Raw genomic sequence first — 12,174 nt, forward strand, 5'->3', positions numbered from 1 at the left:
TAGCGTCCATGTGTGTATAAACTACACTGGTCAATTTAACCAGACAAAACAGAGTGTATGTAAATGAATGTCCTGAGTACGACAGCAGGCAGAACTTTCAAATTCTTCCAAGATTTCTGGTCCTTAGCATATACATGAACTTCGGTCAATTTATGGTAATACTTTTAGATGTAATAAAAGTTGTGGATTATTCTAAGTATTTTAACTCCATTTCCTGTAAATGACAAGGGGAGGGGGGAATCTACCCGATGTGTCACTTGTGAATTTTCCATTATAGTAACTAATTAACTTTATTGATCTAAATGCATTTACAAAAAATTTAATATCTAGTCAGGTCACTGAGATAAGGGAAAGCCCTGTGAGGCTTGTCATAACCAGGTGGGAATTAAATCTCTATCTGCAGGTCATAAAAGGAAGAAATCGTAGAATCAACCAGTGAAGTAAACACAAATAAAATTTATACTGTACATTTAAACCTAGAGGCAAAGAAATTAATTATCTTCTAGGATCTGAGAGTGGTGTTGTTTGCCAGCTACCAAGAAAAGGCAGATCTGATTTCTGAAACCATAAATTCCTTCCTAATATGAATAAATTTGAAAGGAACATGCCACCTTAGTGAAACTTTGATCATAGAACTCACACAAGTCATCTTTGGACTCCTGGCTGAGAGAAACTCTGAGGTTATACATGTGTGTTGCTTTAAGCTAACAATTTTTTATTGATTTGCTGTATAACAATAGAAAACTAACTTATCAATTCAATCTGTTTTTGTCAATCCAGATCCTCTCCAATGAGTAGAGACTATAACTACCTTCAAATTTTCAATAAAAGTAAAAGGTTTTAGGGTTTGAAAACTCCTGAAATTTTCCCAAAGTGATTTACCAGCCTTAACTTCATGTGAAACAGGCCTCATTTTGTAACCTCAATGTTCCATGTACTGGAATTAAGAGGGTTAGAAACCATGTCAAGCTCTATTATAAAGTTTTCTAAAGTTTTGTATTTATTTATTTTGTGTTTCTGAATATTTGGTTTGCATGTAAATATGTAAATGGGTATGTGTACACTTAGTGCCTAAGATATCAGGATAGTCCCCCAAACTGGAGTAATGGACAGTTTTGAGGTAATCTGTAGCTACTGAGACCTGAGCATAGGTTGTCTACAAGAGAAACAAGTACTCTTAATCACTAAGCTAACTTTCCAGTCTCCATTATATATGTTTAATCATTATCTTTGATGAGTACAGTCTCTTCTTTATATGTTTCTGTACCAATGATTTCATGATGCTCTCCACTTAGACATAGTCCCTACTTACTTTCAATATCTCAATTATAAATCCAGTCCATTAAGGTTTAGCTTAAATGCCATATTTCAAACCCACTATTGATTCTTACAACTTATATTAATTACAGCTTATTTTTACCTTCAGAGACATATAAGTCTCTCATGAGTTTTCCATGTTCTTCATTATATACTATTGATTATTATTGATTTTATTTTTAAAGAACTCTCATTACTGTAACACTTATATCATCCTGCAAATAAGATGGAAATTTACTATTTGGTGGATTAATCAACAGAATATAGATAGAAATAGGGATTGAGAAATTAGTGAATATGGAATTCAAATTTACTCACTTGGTAATCTACTCCCCTTTCTCTTGCCCCTTTGTAAATCCACCCCCTCTCTCTCCCTCTCTCAGTTTCTAACCCACCCCAGCCTTCTCTTCCTTACACTTTTCCAACCTAAATTTTCCTATTGCTATTTCTTTTTCAGATATCTATAAGGAGTAACTTGAAAACTCACTGGGTAAGAAATTACGCTGTCATTTTAATGCTCTGCCGTTGCCCACGTGTTTTGCTTAGACAAGTGTGCGATAAGTGTGTGATCATTCACTCACTCTCACACAATTCTGAAATAACATTCAGAAATAAATCTTTACATTGTGTGTGTTCTCCAGATCGTTTAAGATTGTTTCAGCTCTTTTATTACACATCCTCATAATATAAGCAAAAGTAAAAGTCTACTTTACCTGGCGGTTAAATCTTGTAATTTCAGCTTCTTAGGAAACTGAGGCAGGACAACCATAAAACTATAGCTTGGTTGAGATGGGCATCAAGATGAGGTCATAGCAAAGTTGGACAACTTAGCAAGATGTCTCAAAATAAAATATGAAATCATGGCTGAAGAGAGCTCAGGAATAGTGTAATTTTCCAGCATTTGCAGAATCTTGCACACCATCCCCAGTTCTGTCTCTCCCTCTCCTTTTTCCTCTCCCCATACTTTCTTTGTCTCTCTTCTTCAAATCCACTTCTATGCAGTCAGTCTGTCTGTCTGTCTTCCCCTCTCTGTCTGTCTGTCTCTCTTTCTCCCTCTCTCTCTCTCTCTCTCTCTCTCTCTCTCTCTCTCTCTCTCCCTCACACACACACACACACACACACACACACACACACACACACAAGCACACATGCAAAAGAAAAAGTCAGTGTCCTTACGGACTATGACAAAATCAGCTTATTTGGTTTTATATTAATTTTTTACTTTTAATAGGTCTCTTTGTGGTATTCCTTTATTTTTGATTTTATTCATATTCATAATCTATTGTGAGTATATCTGCACTTGTTAGATTCAGATATACCCATATTTTCCCTCTGAGCTTCTTCCTCTCTAGTTCCCTGTTAGAGTAAATGACCTACTTCTCTAGGAACTCGTAACAATCATTCACTCTTAGGAAAGGGTGTGGTCTCAGATGCACTGGCTTTGTCCATGATGATACGTTGAGGGTCCAATCTTATGCAGGAATCCAATACTGTTTTGCTCAACCACTGACAATGTTCCCCATGCCTTACAAGGAGGATAATGATTCAGATAAAGGATGATATCTCTCCCTGTAAATGAGCTTCTATACCCTGGGCTCTGAGCCATATTATCCTGTAGATATAACCATAAATATTTAGAAGACAATTTAACATGTCCGTTTAAAGAATCAACAGTTGCATGTTATCCACATGGGTTTATGCCTTCCCCAGCCACAGGCTTTTGACCAGATCCATAGTATAAGGTGCATATTTTCTCCTGTTGAATGGGCTTGAAAAATGATTACAAAATACTTGGCAATCCCCCATGTTATTGCGTCACTTTTGAACCAGTGGCTATATCTCACTAGTTGTTTTAATATTGTAACCCACATGATCTACAGGGTGGTGAGACTGCTACTGAGTTTAATCCTCCAGTGCCTGCATAGAACTTTCCAGCACTATGAACCCTATAGAGCAGGGAGGGAGTTTCTGGCTCAGTTCTGTTTTGACTTCTATACGTTCTGTAAACCAAGTCCACAATGTCTTCAGCAAAATAGGGTCTTGATAATTAGTTTCAGTGGAAAAAGCAAAGACTAATATAATGGCCTGCATTCTTCTGGAGACTCCAGAGACCTTGTAGTTCAGGGGTAGGTGTCCTGAACTTGGTTCTCAGGTTATTGTTTATAAGCCTATGACTTCTGAAAGGCAATACTATGTACACCTGGGGAGAAACTCTGTTCCAAGCAGTCTATTTTATTTTTTATTCATTTTTGAAATATTTTTAATTTAAAAATGTAGTAGGTTTCTATGTGGCATTTTCATGTATCCTATGTTTTTGCTAACTACCTGAAGAGCAGTAATATTATAGTGAAAATATACTGACAAGTATGTGCCATCATGAAGAAACAATTGCAATGATACATTTCTAATGCCATAATTTGTAAAATATATGGAAACAAATGGGAGTGAATGAACTTGAATAATGCTATGAATATCTTATGCTGGTAATATAAAGCCAGGAAGAATAAAGATAAATTTATAGTGTCTGGGGATTTAATGGATACTTAAAGTATCCATTGAGTATGAGTAAAGATAGCTTTTGATACTACTTACAATGGTACAGTTATTGTATATAATGGCTTATAGCTCAACAGTTGCTCCTAGTACTGAAATATGGATTCTTCTAAGATGATACTATTTAAGTTAAATACATGGAAATATTTTTTCATCTTTATTAAATTGAGTATTTCTTATTTACATTTCAAATGTTATTCCCTTTCCCGGTTTCAAGGACAACATCCCCCTAACCCCTAACCCTCCCCTTCTATATGGGTTTCCCCTTCCCCATCCTCCCCCCATTACCACCCTCCCCCAAACAATCACGTTCACTGGGGGTGGAGCCTTGGCAGGACCAAAGGCTTCCCCTTCCACTGGTGCCCTTACAGGACTCTTCATTGCTACCTATGCAGTTGGAACCCAGGGTCAGTCCATGTATAGTCTGTGGGTAGTGGCTTAGTCCCTGGAAGCTCTGGTTGGTTGGCATTGTTGTTCATATGGGGTCTCAAGCCCCTTCAGCTCTTTCAGTCCTTTCTCTGATTCCTTCAACAGGGGTCCCGTTCTCAGTTCAGTGGTTTGCTACTGGCATTCACCTATGTATTTGCCATATTCTGTCTGTGTCTCTCAGGAGAGATCTACATGCGGTTCCTGTCAGCCTGCACTTCTTTGCTTCATCCATCTTATCTAGTTTGGTGGCTGTATATGCATGGGCCACATGTCGGGCAGACTCTGAATGGGCGTTCATTCAGCCTTTGTTCTAAACTTTGCCTCCCTATTCCCTCATAAAGGTATTCTTGTTCCCCTTTTAAAGAAGGAGTGAAGCATTCGCATTTTAGGCATCCTTCTTGAGTTTCATGTGTTCTGTGCATCTAGGGTAATTCGAGAATTTGGGCTGATATCCACTTATCAATGAGTGCTTACCATGTGTGTTTTTCTGTAAGGGTTACCTCACTCAGGATGATGTTTTCCAGTTCCATCCGTTTGCCTATGAATTTCATAAAGGCATTTTTTGATAGCTGGGTAGTACTCCATTGTGTAGATGTACCACATTCTCTGTATCCATTCCTCTGTTGAAGGGCATCTTGGTTCTTTCCAGCTTTTGGTTATTATAAATAAGGCTGCTATGAACATAGTGGAACCTGTGTCTTTGTTTTATGTTGGAGCATCATTTGGTTATATGCCCAAGAGAGGTATAGCTGTGTCCTCAGGTAGTGCAATTTCCAGTTTTCTGGGGAATCTACAGATTGATTTCCAGAATGGTTGTACCAGTCGGCAATCCCACCAACAATGGAGGAGTGTTCCTCTTTCTCCACATACTTGCCAGTATCTGCTGTCACCTGAGTTTTTGATCTTAGCAATTCTGACTGGTGTGAGGTGGAATCTCAGGGTTGTTTTGATATACATTTCCCTTATGACTAAAGACATTTAACATTTGTTTAGGTATTTCTCATCCATTCGATATTCCTCAGCTGTGAATTCTTTGTTTAGCTCTGAACCCCATTTTTAATAGGGTTATTTTTTGCCCTGCAGTCTAACTTCTTGAGTTCTTTGTATATTTTGGACATAAGCCCTCTATCAGTTGTAGGACTGCTAACAACCTTTTCCCAATCTGTTAGTTGCCATTTTGACCTAACAACAGTGTCCATTGCCTTACAGAAACTTTGTAGTTTTATGAGATCCCATTTGTCTATTCTTGATCTTAGAGGATAAACCATTGGTGTTTTGTTCAGGAAATTTTCTCCAGTGCTCATGTGTTTGAGATTCTTCCCCACTTTTTCTTCTATTAGTTTGTATTGAGTGTATCTGGTTTGTATGCGGAGGTCCTTGATCCACTTGGACTTAAGCTTTGTACAGGGTGATAAGCATGGATCTGTCTGCATTCTTCTACTTGCAGACTTACAGTTAAACCAGTACCATTTGCTGAAAATGCTATCTTTTTTCCATTGGATGTTTTTGGCTCCTTTGTCAAAAATCAAGTGACAATAATTATGTGGGTTCAGTTCTGGGTCTTCAGTTCTATTCCACTGGTCTATCTGCCTGTCTCTGTCCCAATATCATCCAGATTTTATCACTATTTCTCTGTAATACTGCATGAGCTCAGGGATAGTGATTCCCACCCGGAAGTCCTTTTATTGTTGAGGATAGTTTTAGCTATACTGGGTTTTTTGTTATTCCAGATGAATTTGAAAATTGCTTTGTCTAACTCTGTGAAGAATTGGATTGGAATTTTGATGGGGATTGCATTGAATCTGTAGATCACTTTTGGCAAAATGTCCATTTTTACTATATTAATCCTGCCAATCCATGAGCATGGAACATCTTTCCATCTTCTGAGATCTTTTTCAATTTCTTTCTTCAGTGCTTTGAGGTTCTTATCATACTCATCTTTCACTTGCTTGGTTAAAGTCACACTGAGGTCTTTTTTTGGGGGACTATTATGAAGGGTGTCATTTCCCTAATTTCTTTCTTAGCTTGTTTCTCTTTTGTGTAGAGGAAGGCTACTGATTTATTTGAGTTAATTTTATACCCAGCCACTTTGCTGAAGTTGTTTATCAGCTTTAGTAGTTCTCTGGTGGAACTTTTGGGATAACTTAAATATACTATCATATCATCGGCAAATAGTGATATTTTGACTTCTTCTTTTCCGATCTGTATCCCCTTGACCTTCTTTTGTTGTCTGATTGCTCTGGCTAGAACTTCAAGAACTATATTGAATAAGTAGGGAGAGAGTGGGCAGCCTTGTCTAGTCCCTGATTTTAGTGAAATTGCTTCAAGTTTCTCTCTACTTAGTTTAATGTTAGGTACTGGTTTTCTGTACATGGCTTTTACTATGTATAGGTATGGGCCTTGAATTCCTGTTCTTTCCCAGACTCTTATCATGAAGGGGTGTAGAATTTTGTCAAATGCTTTCTCAGCATCTAATGAAATGATCATGTGGTTTTTATCTTTCAGTTTGTTTATATAGTGGATCACGTTGATGGTTTTCCATATATTAAACCATCCCTGCATGCCTGGGATGAAGCCTACTTGGTCATGGTGGATGATTGTTTTGATATGCTCTTGGATTCGGTTTGCCAGAATTTTATTGAGTATTTTTGCGTCGATATTCATAAGGGAAATTGGTCTGAAGTTCTCTTTCTTTGTTGTGTCTTTGTGTGGTTTAGGTATAAGAGTAATTGTGGCTTCGTAGAAGGTATTCGGTAGTGATCCATCTGTTTCAATTTTGTGGAATAGTTTGGATAATATTGGTATGAGGTCTTCTATGAAGGTTTGATAGAATTCTGCACTAAACCCATCTGGACCTGAACTCTTTTTTGTTGGCAGACTTTTAATGACTGCTTCTATTTCTTTAGGCCTTATGCGGTTGTTTAAATGGTTTATCTGTTCCTGATTTAGCTTGGGTACCTGGTATCTGTCTAGGAAACTGTTCATTTCCTCCAGATTTTCAAGTTTTGTTGAATAAAGGCTTTTGTAGTAGGACATGATGATCAATTTTAATTTCCCCTGATTCTGTTGTTATGTCTCCCTTTTCATTTCTGATTTTGTTAATTTGGACACACTCTCTGTGTCCTCTGGTTAGTCTGGCTATGAGTTTATCTATCTTGTTGATTTTCTCAAATAACCAGCTTTTGGTTCTGTTGATTCTTTGTATGTTCCTTTTGTTTATACTTGTTTGATTTCCACTCTGAGTTTGATTATTTACTGCCTTCTACTCCTTCTGGATGTATTTGCTTCTTTTTGTTCTAGAGCTTTTAGGTGTGCTGTCAAGCTGTTGATATACTCTCTCTTCTGTTTCTTTCTGCAGACACTTAGCGCTATGAGTTTTCCTCTTAGCACAGCTTTCATTGTGTCCCATAAGTTTGGGTATGTTGTACCATCATTTTCATTAAATTCTAAGAAGTCTTTAATTTCTTTCTTTATTTTTTCCTTGACCAGGTTATCATTGAGTAGAGCATTGTTCAACTTCCATGTATATGTGGGCATTCTTTCCTTATTGTTATTGAAGACCAGCTTTAGCACGTGGTTTTCTGACACGATGCATGGGATTATTTCTATCTTTCTGTATCTCTTGAGACCTGTTTTGTGCCTGATTATATGATCAACTTTTCAGAAAGTACCATATGGTGGTTAGAAGAAGGTATACTCTTTTGTTTTAGGATAGAATGTTCTATAAATATCTATTAAGTCCATTTGTTTCATAACTTCTGTTAGTCTGTCTATGTCTCTGTTTAATTTTTGTTTCCATGATCTGTCCATTGATGTGAATAAGGTGTTGAAATCTTCTACTATTAATGTGTGAGGTGCAATGTGTGCTTTGAGCTTTCGCAGTTATGGGGTTTTTAAACTGTTTCTTTTATGTATGTAGGTGCCCTTGTATTTGGGGCATAGATATTTAAGATTGAGAGTTCATCTTGGTGGATTTTTCCTTTGATGAATATGAAGTGTCCTTCCTTATCTTTTTTGATGACTATTTGTTGAAAATTGATTTTATTTGATATTAGAATGGTATTCCAGCTTGCTTCTTCAGAGCATTTGTTTGGAAAATTGTTTTCCAGCTTTTCACTCTGACGTAGTTTCTGTCTTTGTCTCTGAGGTGTCTCTTGTAGGCAGCAAAATGTTGGGTCCTCATTGCGTATCCAGTTTGTTAATCTGTGTCTTTTTATTGGGGAATTAAGTCCATTGATGTTGAGAGACATTAAGGAATAGTGATTGTTGCTTCCTGATGTCTTTGTATTTGGAGGTGAGATTATGTTCCTGTGCTTGTCTTTGTTTTGTTGCAAAAACGGTTAGTTTCTTTGTTTTTCTAGGGTGTAGCTTGCCTCCTTGTGTTGGGCTTTACCATTTATTATCCTTCGTAGGGCTCGATTTGTAGAAAGATATTGTGTAAATTTGGTTTTGTCATGAAATACCTTGGCTTTTAAATCTATGTTTATTGAGAGTTTTGCTGGTTACAGTAACGGGCTGGCATTTGTGTTTTCTTGGTGTCTGTGTGACATCTGTCGAGAATCTTCTAGCTTTCATAGTCTCTGGTGAGAAGTCTGGTGTAATTCTAATAGGTCTGCCTTTATATGTTACTTGACCTTTTTCCCTTACTGCGTATAATATTCTTTCTTTGTTTTGTTCATTTGGTGTTTTGACTATTATGTGATGGGAGGAGTTTCTTTTCTGGTCCAATCTATTTGGAGTTCTGTAGGTTTCTTGTATGTTTATGGGCATCTCTTTCTTTAGGTTGGGGAAGTTTTCCTCTATAATTTTGTTGAAGATATTTATTAGTCTTTTGATCTGTGAGTCTTCACTCTTCTTCTATACCTATTAGGTTTGATCTTCTCATTGTGTCCTGGATTTCCTGTATGTTTTGGACCAGTAGCATTTTCCATTTTCCATTATCTTTGACAGTTTTGGCAATGATTTCTATGGAATCTTCTGCTCTTAGATTCTCTCATTTATCTCTTGTATTCTGTTGGTGATGCTTGTATCTATTGCTCCTTGTTCCTTCCTTTGTTTTTCTAAATTCAGGGTTGTCTTCCTTTGTTTTTCTTTATTGTTTCTATTCCATTTTTATTTCCTTCACCTGTTTGATTCTGTTTTCCTCTAATTCTTTCAGGGACTTTTGTGTTTCCTGTCTAAGTTCCTCTACTTGTTTACTTGGTTTTTCTGCATTTGTCTAAGGGAGTTCTCTATGTCTTTCTTAAAGTCCTCCATCATCATGATCAAATGTGATTTTAAATCTAGATCTTGCTTTTCTGCTCTGTTTGGATATTCAGTGTTTGCTTTGCTGGGAGAATTGGGCTCTGATGACGCCATGTAGTCTTGGTTTCTGTTGCTTGTGTTCGTGTGCTTGCCTCTTGCCATCAATTTGTCTCTGGTGTTACCTTTTTCTGCTATTTCTGACAGTGGCTTGACCATCCTATATGCCTGTGTGTCAGGAGTGCTGTAGACCTGTTTTCTTTCAGCCAGTTATGGGGACAGAGTGTTCTGCTTTCAGGTATGTAGTTGTTCCTGTCTCCTGGCTCTCAGCTGTTCCTGTGGGCGTGTGTCCTGAGTCTACCTGGCAGGTCGCTTGGAGCAGAAAAGTAGGTCTTACCTCTGGTCTTGTGCTTGAAGTCACTGTTTGGTGTGTTTCAGCTCTCTGTGAGGGCAGCAACCAGAAGGGTCTGCCCCTGCTTCTGGGTCCCTGTGTGCAGGGGTTTCTGATGGTGCTAGGTGTTTTCCTCTAGAGTCAGAAATGTGGGCAGAGAGTAATCTCTGGTTTCCCAGACGTGTCTGCCGCTCTGAAGTTCTAGATCTCCATCCCACAGGATTTGGGTGCAGGGAGCTGTTTGACCAGGTCCATTCAGATCCCAATACTTTGTATTTTTAAATATAACAATATCATCTGGATATTGCCTGCAGTGATAATATAGCTATAACTGTCCACGAAAACAGATGCTTCTCTAAACAGAAATTTTAATTTGTTCTCTTCCTTTCTTCTGCTTCTTTTCAGCCTCCTCTTCTCTTCCCTGTATTTATGTATGTATGTATGTATGTAAGCATGTTATTACATGTGTATGTTGTGATGTATTTATATATATGATATCACATGTAATTGTGTACATAAAAATATATGTATATATCATGATAGTTTATATGTAATTTTCTATGCATCCTTCTTCCATTTCTTTCTCATTGAGATGCCAAGAATACAACCCTTGTCCTTATGCATGCTATGCAATTTTACCACTGGGGTAAATCTTTAATCCCTTTTTTCTGTTTTCTGACTATTTGTAATGATGGCAGTGATGATGATGATGCTTCAAAGCCACCAGGTAGTTAGTGGTCACTATGTGCTGTTTAAATTATGTGTTTATATAGTTAGCCAAACATCCCTAATTGGCAAGGGATGTGCTCAATCAATAATTGTGAAGTAATAAATATGATATAAATAAACCTCCTCCTCATATACTGAGTAGAATTTCATACACTGAAATTCAGGAAATTTACAATAGGGACAGGTAAGAAATTTCTGCAATATGAAAGCAGGACTATCAATAAATTCTCTGGGAGACCAGAAATCAGCATGTTTTCATAAAAATACAACACTTTTGGTACAAGAGAAAAGTAAAATCCCCTAAAACACCAAGTAAAAGAAATAAAATATTAAAAAGTACTTAACATTAGGGAACTTAAGTGGCAAAATAAATACTAAAACCAGATAAATAACAAAATCATAGAGAAAAATTAAGCGTATATGAAGCTTTGATATTCTGAAATGTCGAGTTACATAAGCTATGACGTAGTGGCCCTTAGCCTCAGAAAACTACTAAGTAACATACAAAACAAACTAGTCAACAAATATTTATCAATTAATTGTATATAATCTTTTGTTTTACCTGTAACAAGGGATAAAACTACATATTATATATTCCCCTGACTCTGAAAATATATTTTTGAGGGGGCATATGTGAATAGTATAAAATGTACTAAATATTTTCCTTGAAATCTATTCTTTGGTATAACATTAGAAATTCCTGCCAGATCTAATATTGGTAATAAAAGAAACAGAACAATGCATAACATTGAGGCAATATCATTTTTATAATGCTAATTTGAAAGCTAAGGACAACATTTTACTCATTCTTTTCATGTATAATGAAGGTTTAGTGGACAATATATACTACAGAAGCTTGCTACTGAAGGGAATATAAAATGTATGTATCTTGGTAAGTTTCTTACTCTGGCCTTTAAGGGAAAAGTCTAGAGGATGACAAATATTCAGACTTAGTGACAGGGCAAACAGCGGTGTCACTTGATGATTTATAAATTAAGAAATTTCAGTTCTTTGGTAAACAGAGAACTGGCAAGAATTTGCCAAATCATCTTTTTTAACAAAACCCAATGCTCAAGGTCTACATAACTTTGTCTTTGAACATCAATTTGACAGTTCATGTACTGTTTTCATTCCTTCATTAAGCCATCTTTTTGGATTTCAACAATGTGTTAGGACATATGCTGAATACTAGAGCTGCAAAAAGAAGGCAGTAGATGTTTCATATGCACAGAGCTTGTAGATTAAGGTATGTGGAGAAAAGGAACATCAAGACATTACTCACTATGAGTCTGATAAGACTGACAAGAATGTGGACATATGAAGCACTTAGATTTAATTTAATATGAAAATTGTTGCCATACTAAAATGTTAACATGTATTCACAGCTATCAAGGGTACCTGGATATCTGGTGAGATAGTTCATTTTTTGACAGCATCCCAAATCTCTATAGTTATATAGCAGGATTTTACATATAATCAGAGCCTTATCTGGAAAACTGGGAAGTAATAAATCT

At 36.7% G+C, this 12,174-nt stretch overlaps 1 pseudogene across 1 annotated transcript in view; it reads left to right on the forward strand.

Moving 5' to 3' along the window:
* LOC147998385 (uncharacterized) overlaps positions 1 to 12,174 on the forward strand; it is a 59,352-nt pseudogene that overhangs the window by 996 nt on the left and 46,182 nt on the right. The window contains exon 2 of the transcript XR_015646809.1: positions 1,775 to 1,807. The product of XR_015646809.1 is annotated as an uncharacterized LOC147998385 (transcript). The remainder of the gene's footprint in view (positions 1 to 1,774; positions 1,808 to 12,174) is intronic.

The sequence above is a fragment of the Rattus norvegicus genome, chromosome X (assembly GCF_021556685.1).
Source record: "Rattus norvegicus strain SHRSP/BbbUtx chromosome X, alternate assembly SHRSP_T2T, whole genome shotgun sequence".
Classification (NCBI taxonomy): domain Eukaryota; kingdom Metazoa; phylum Chordata; class Mammalia; order Rodentia; family Muridae; genus Rattus; species Rattus norvegicus.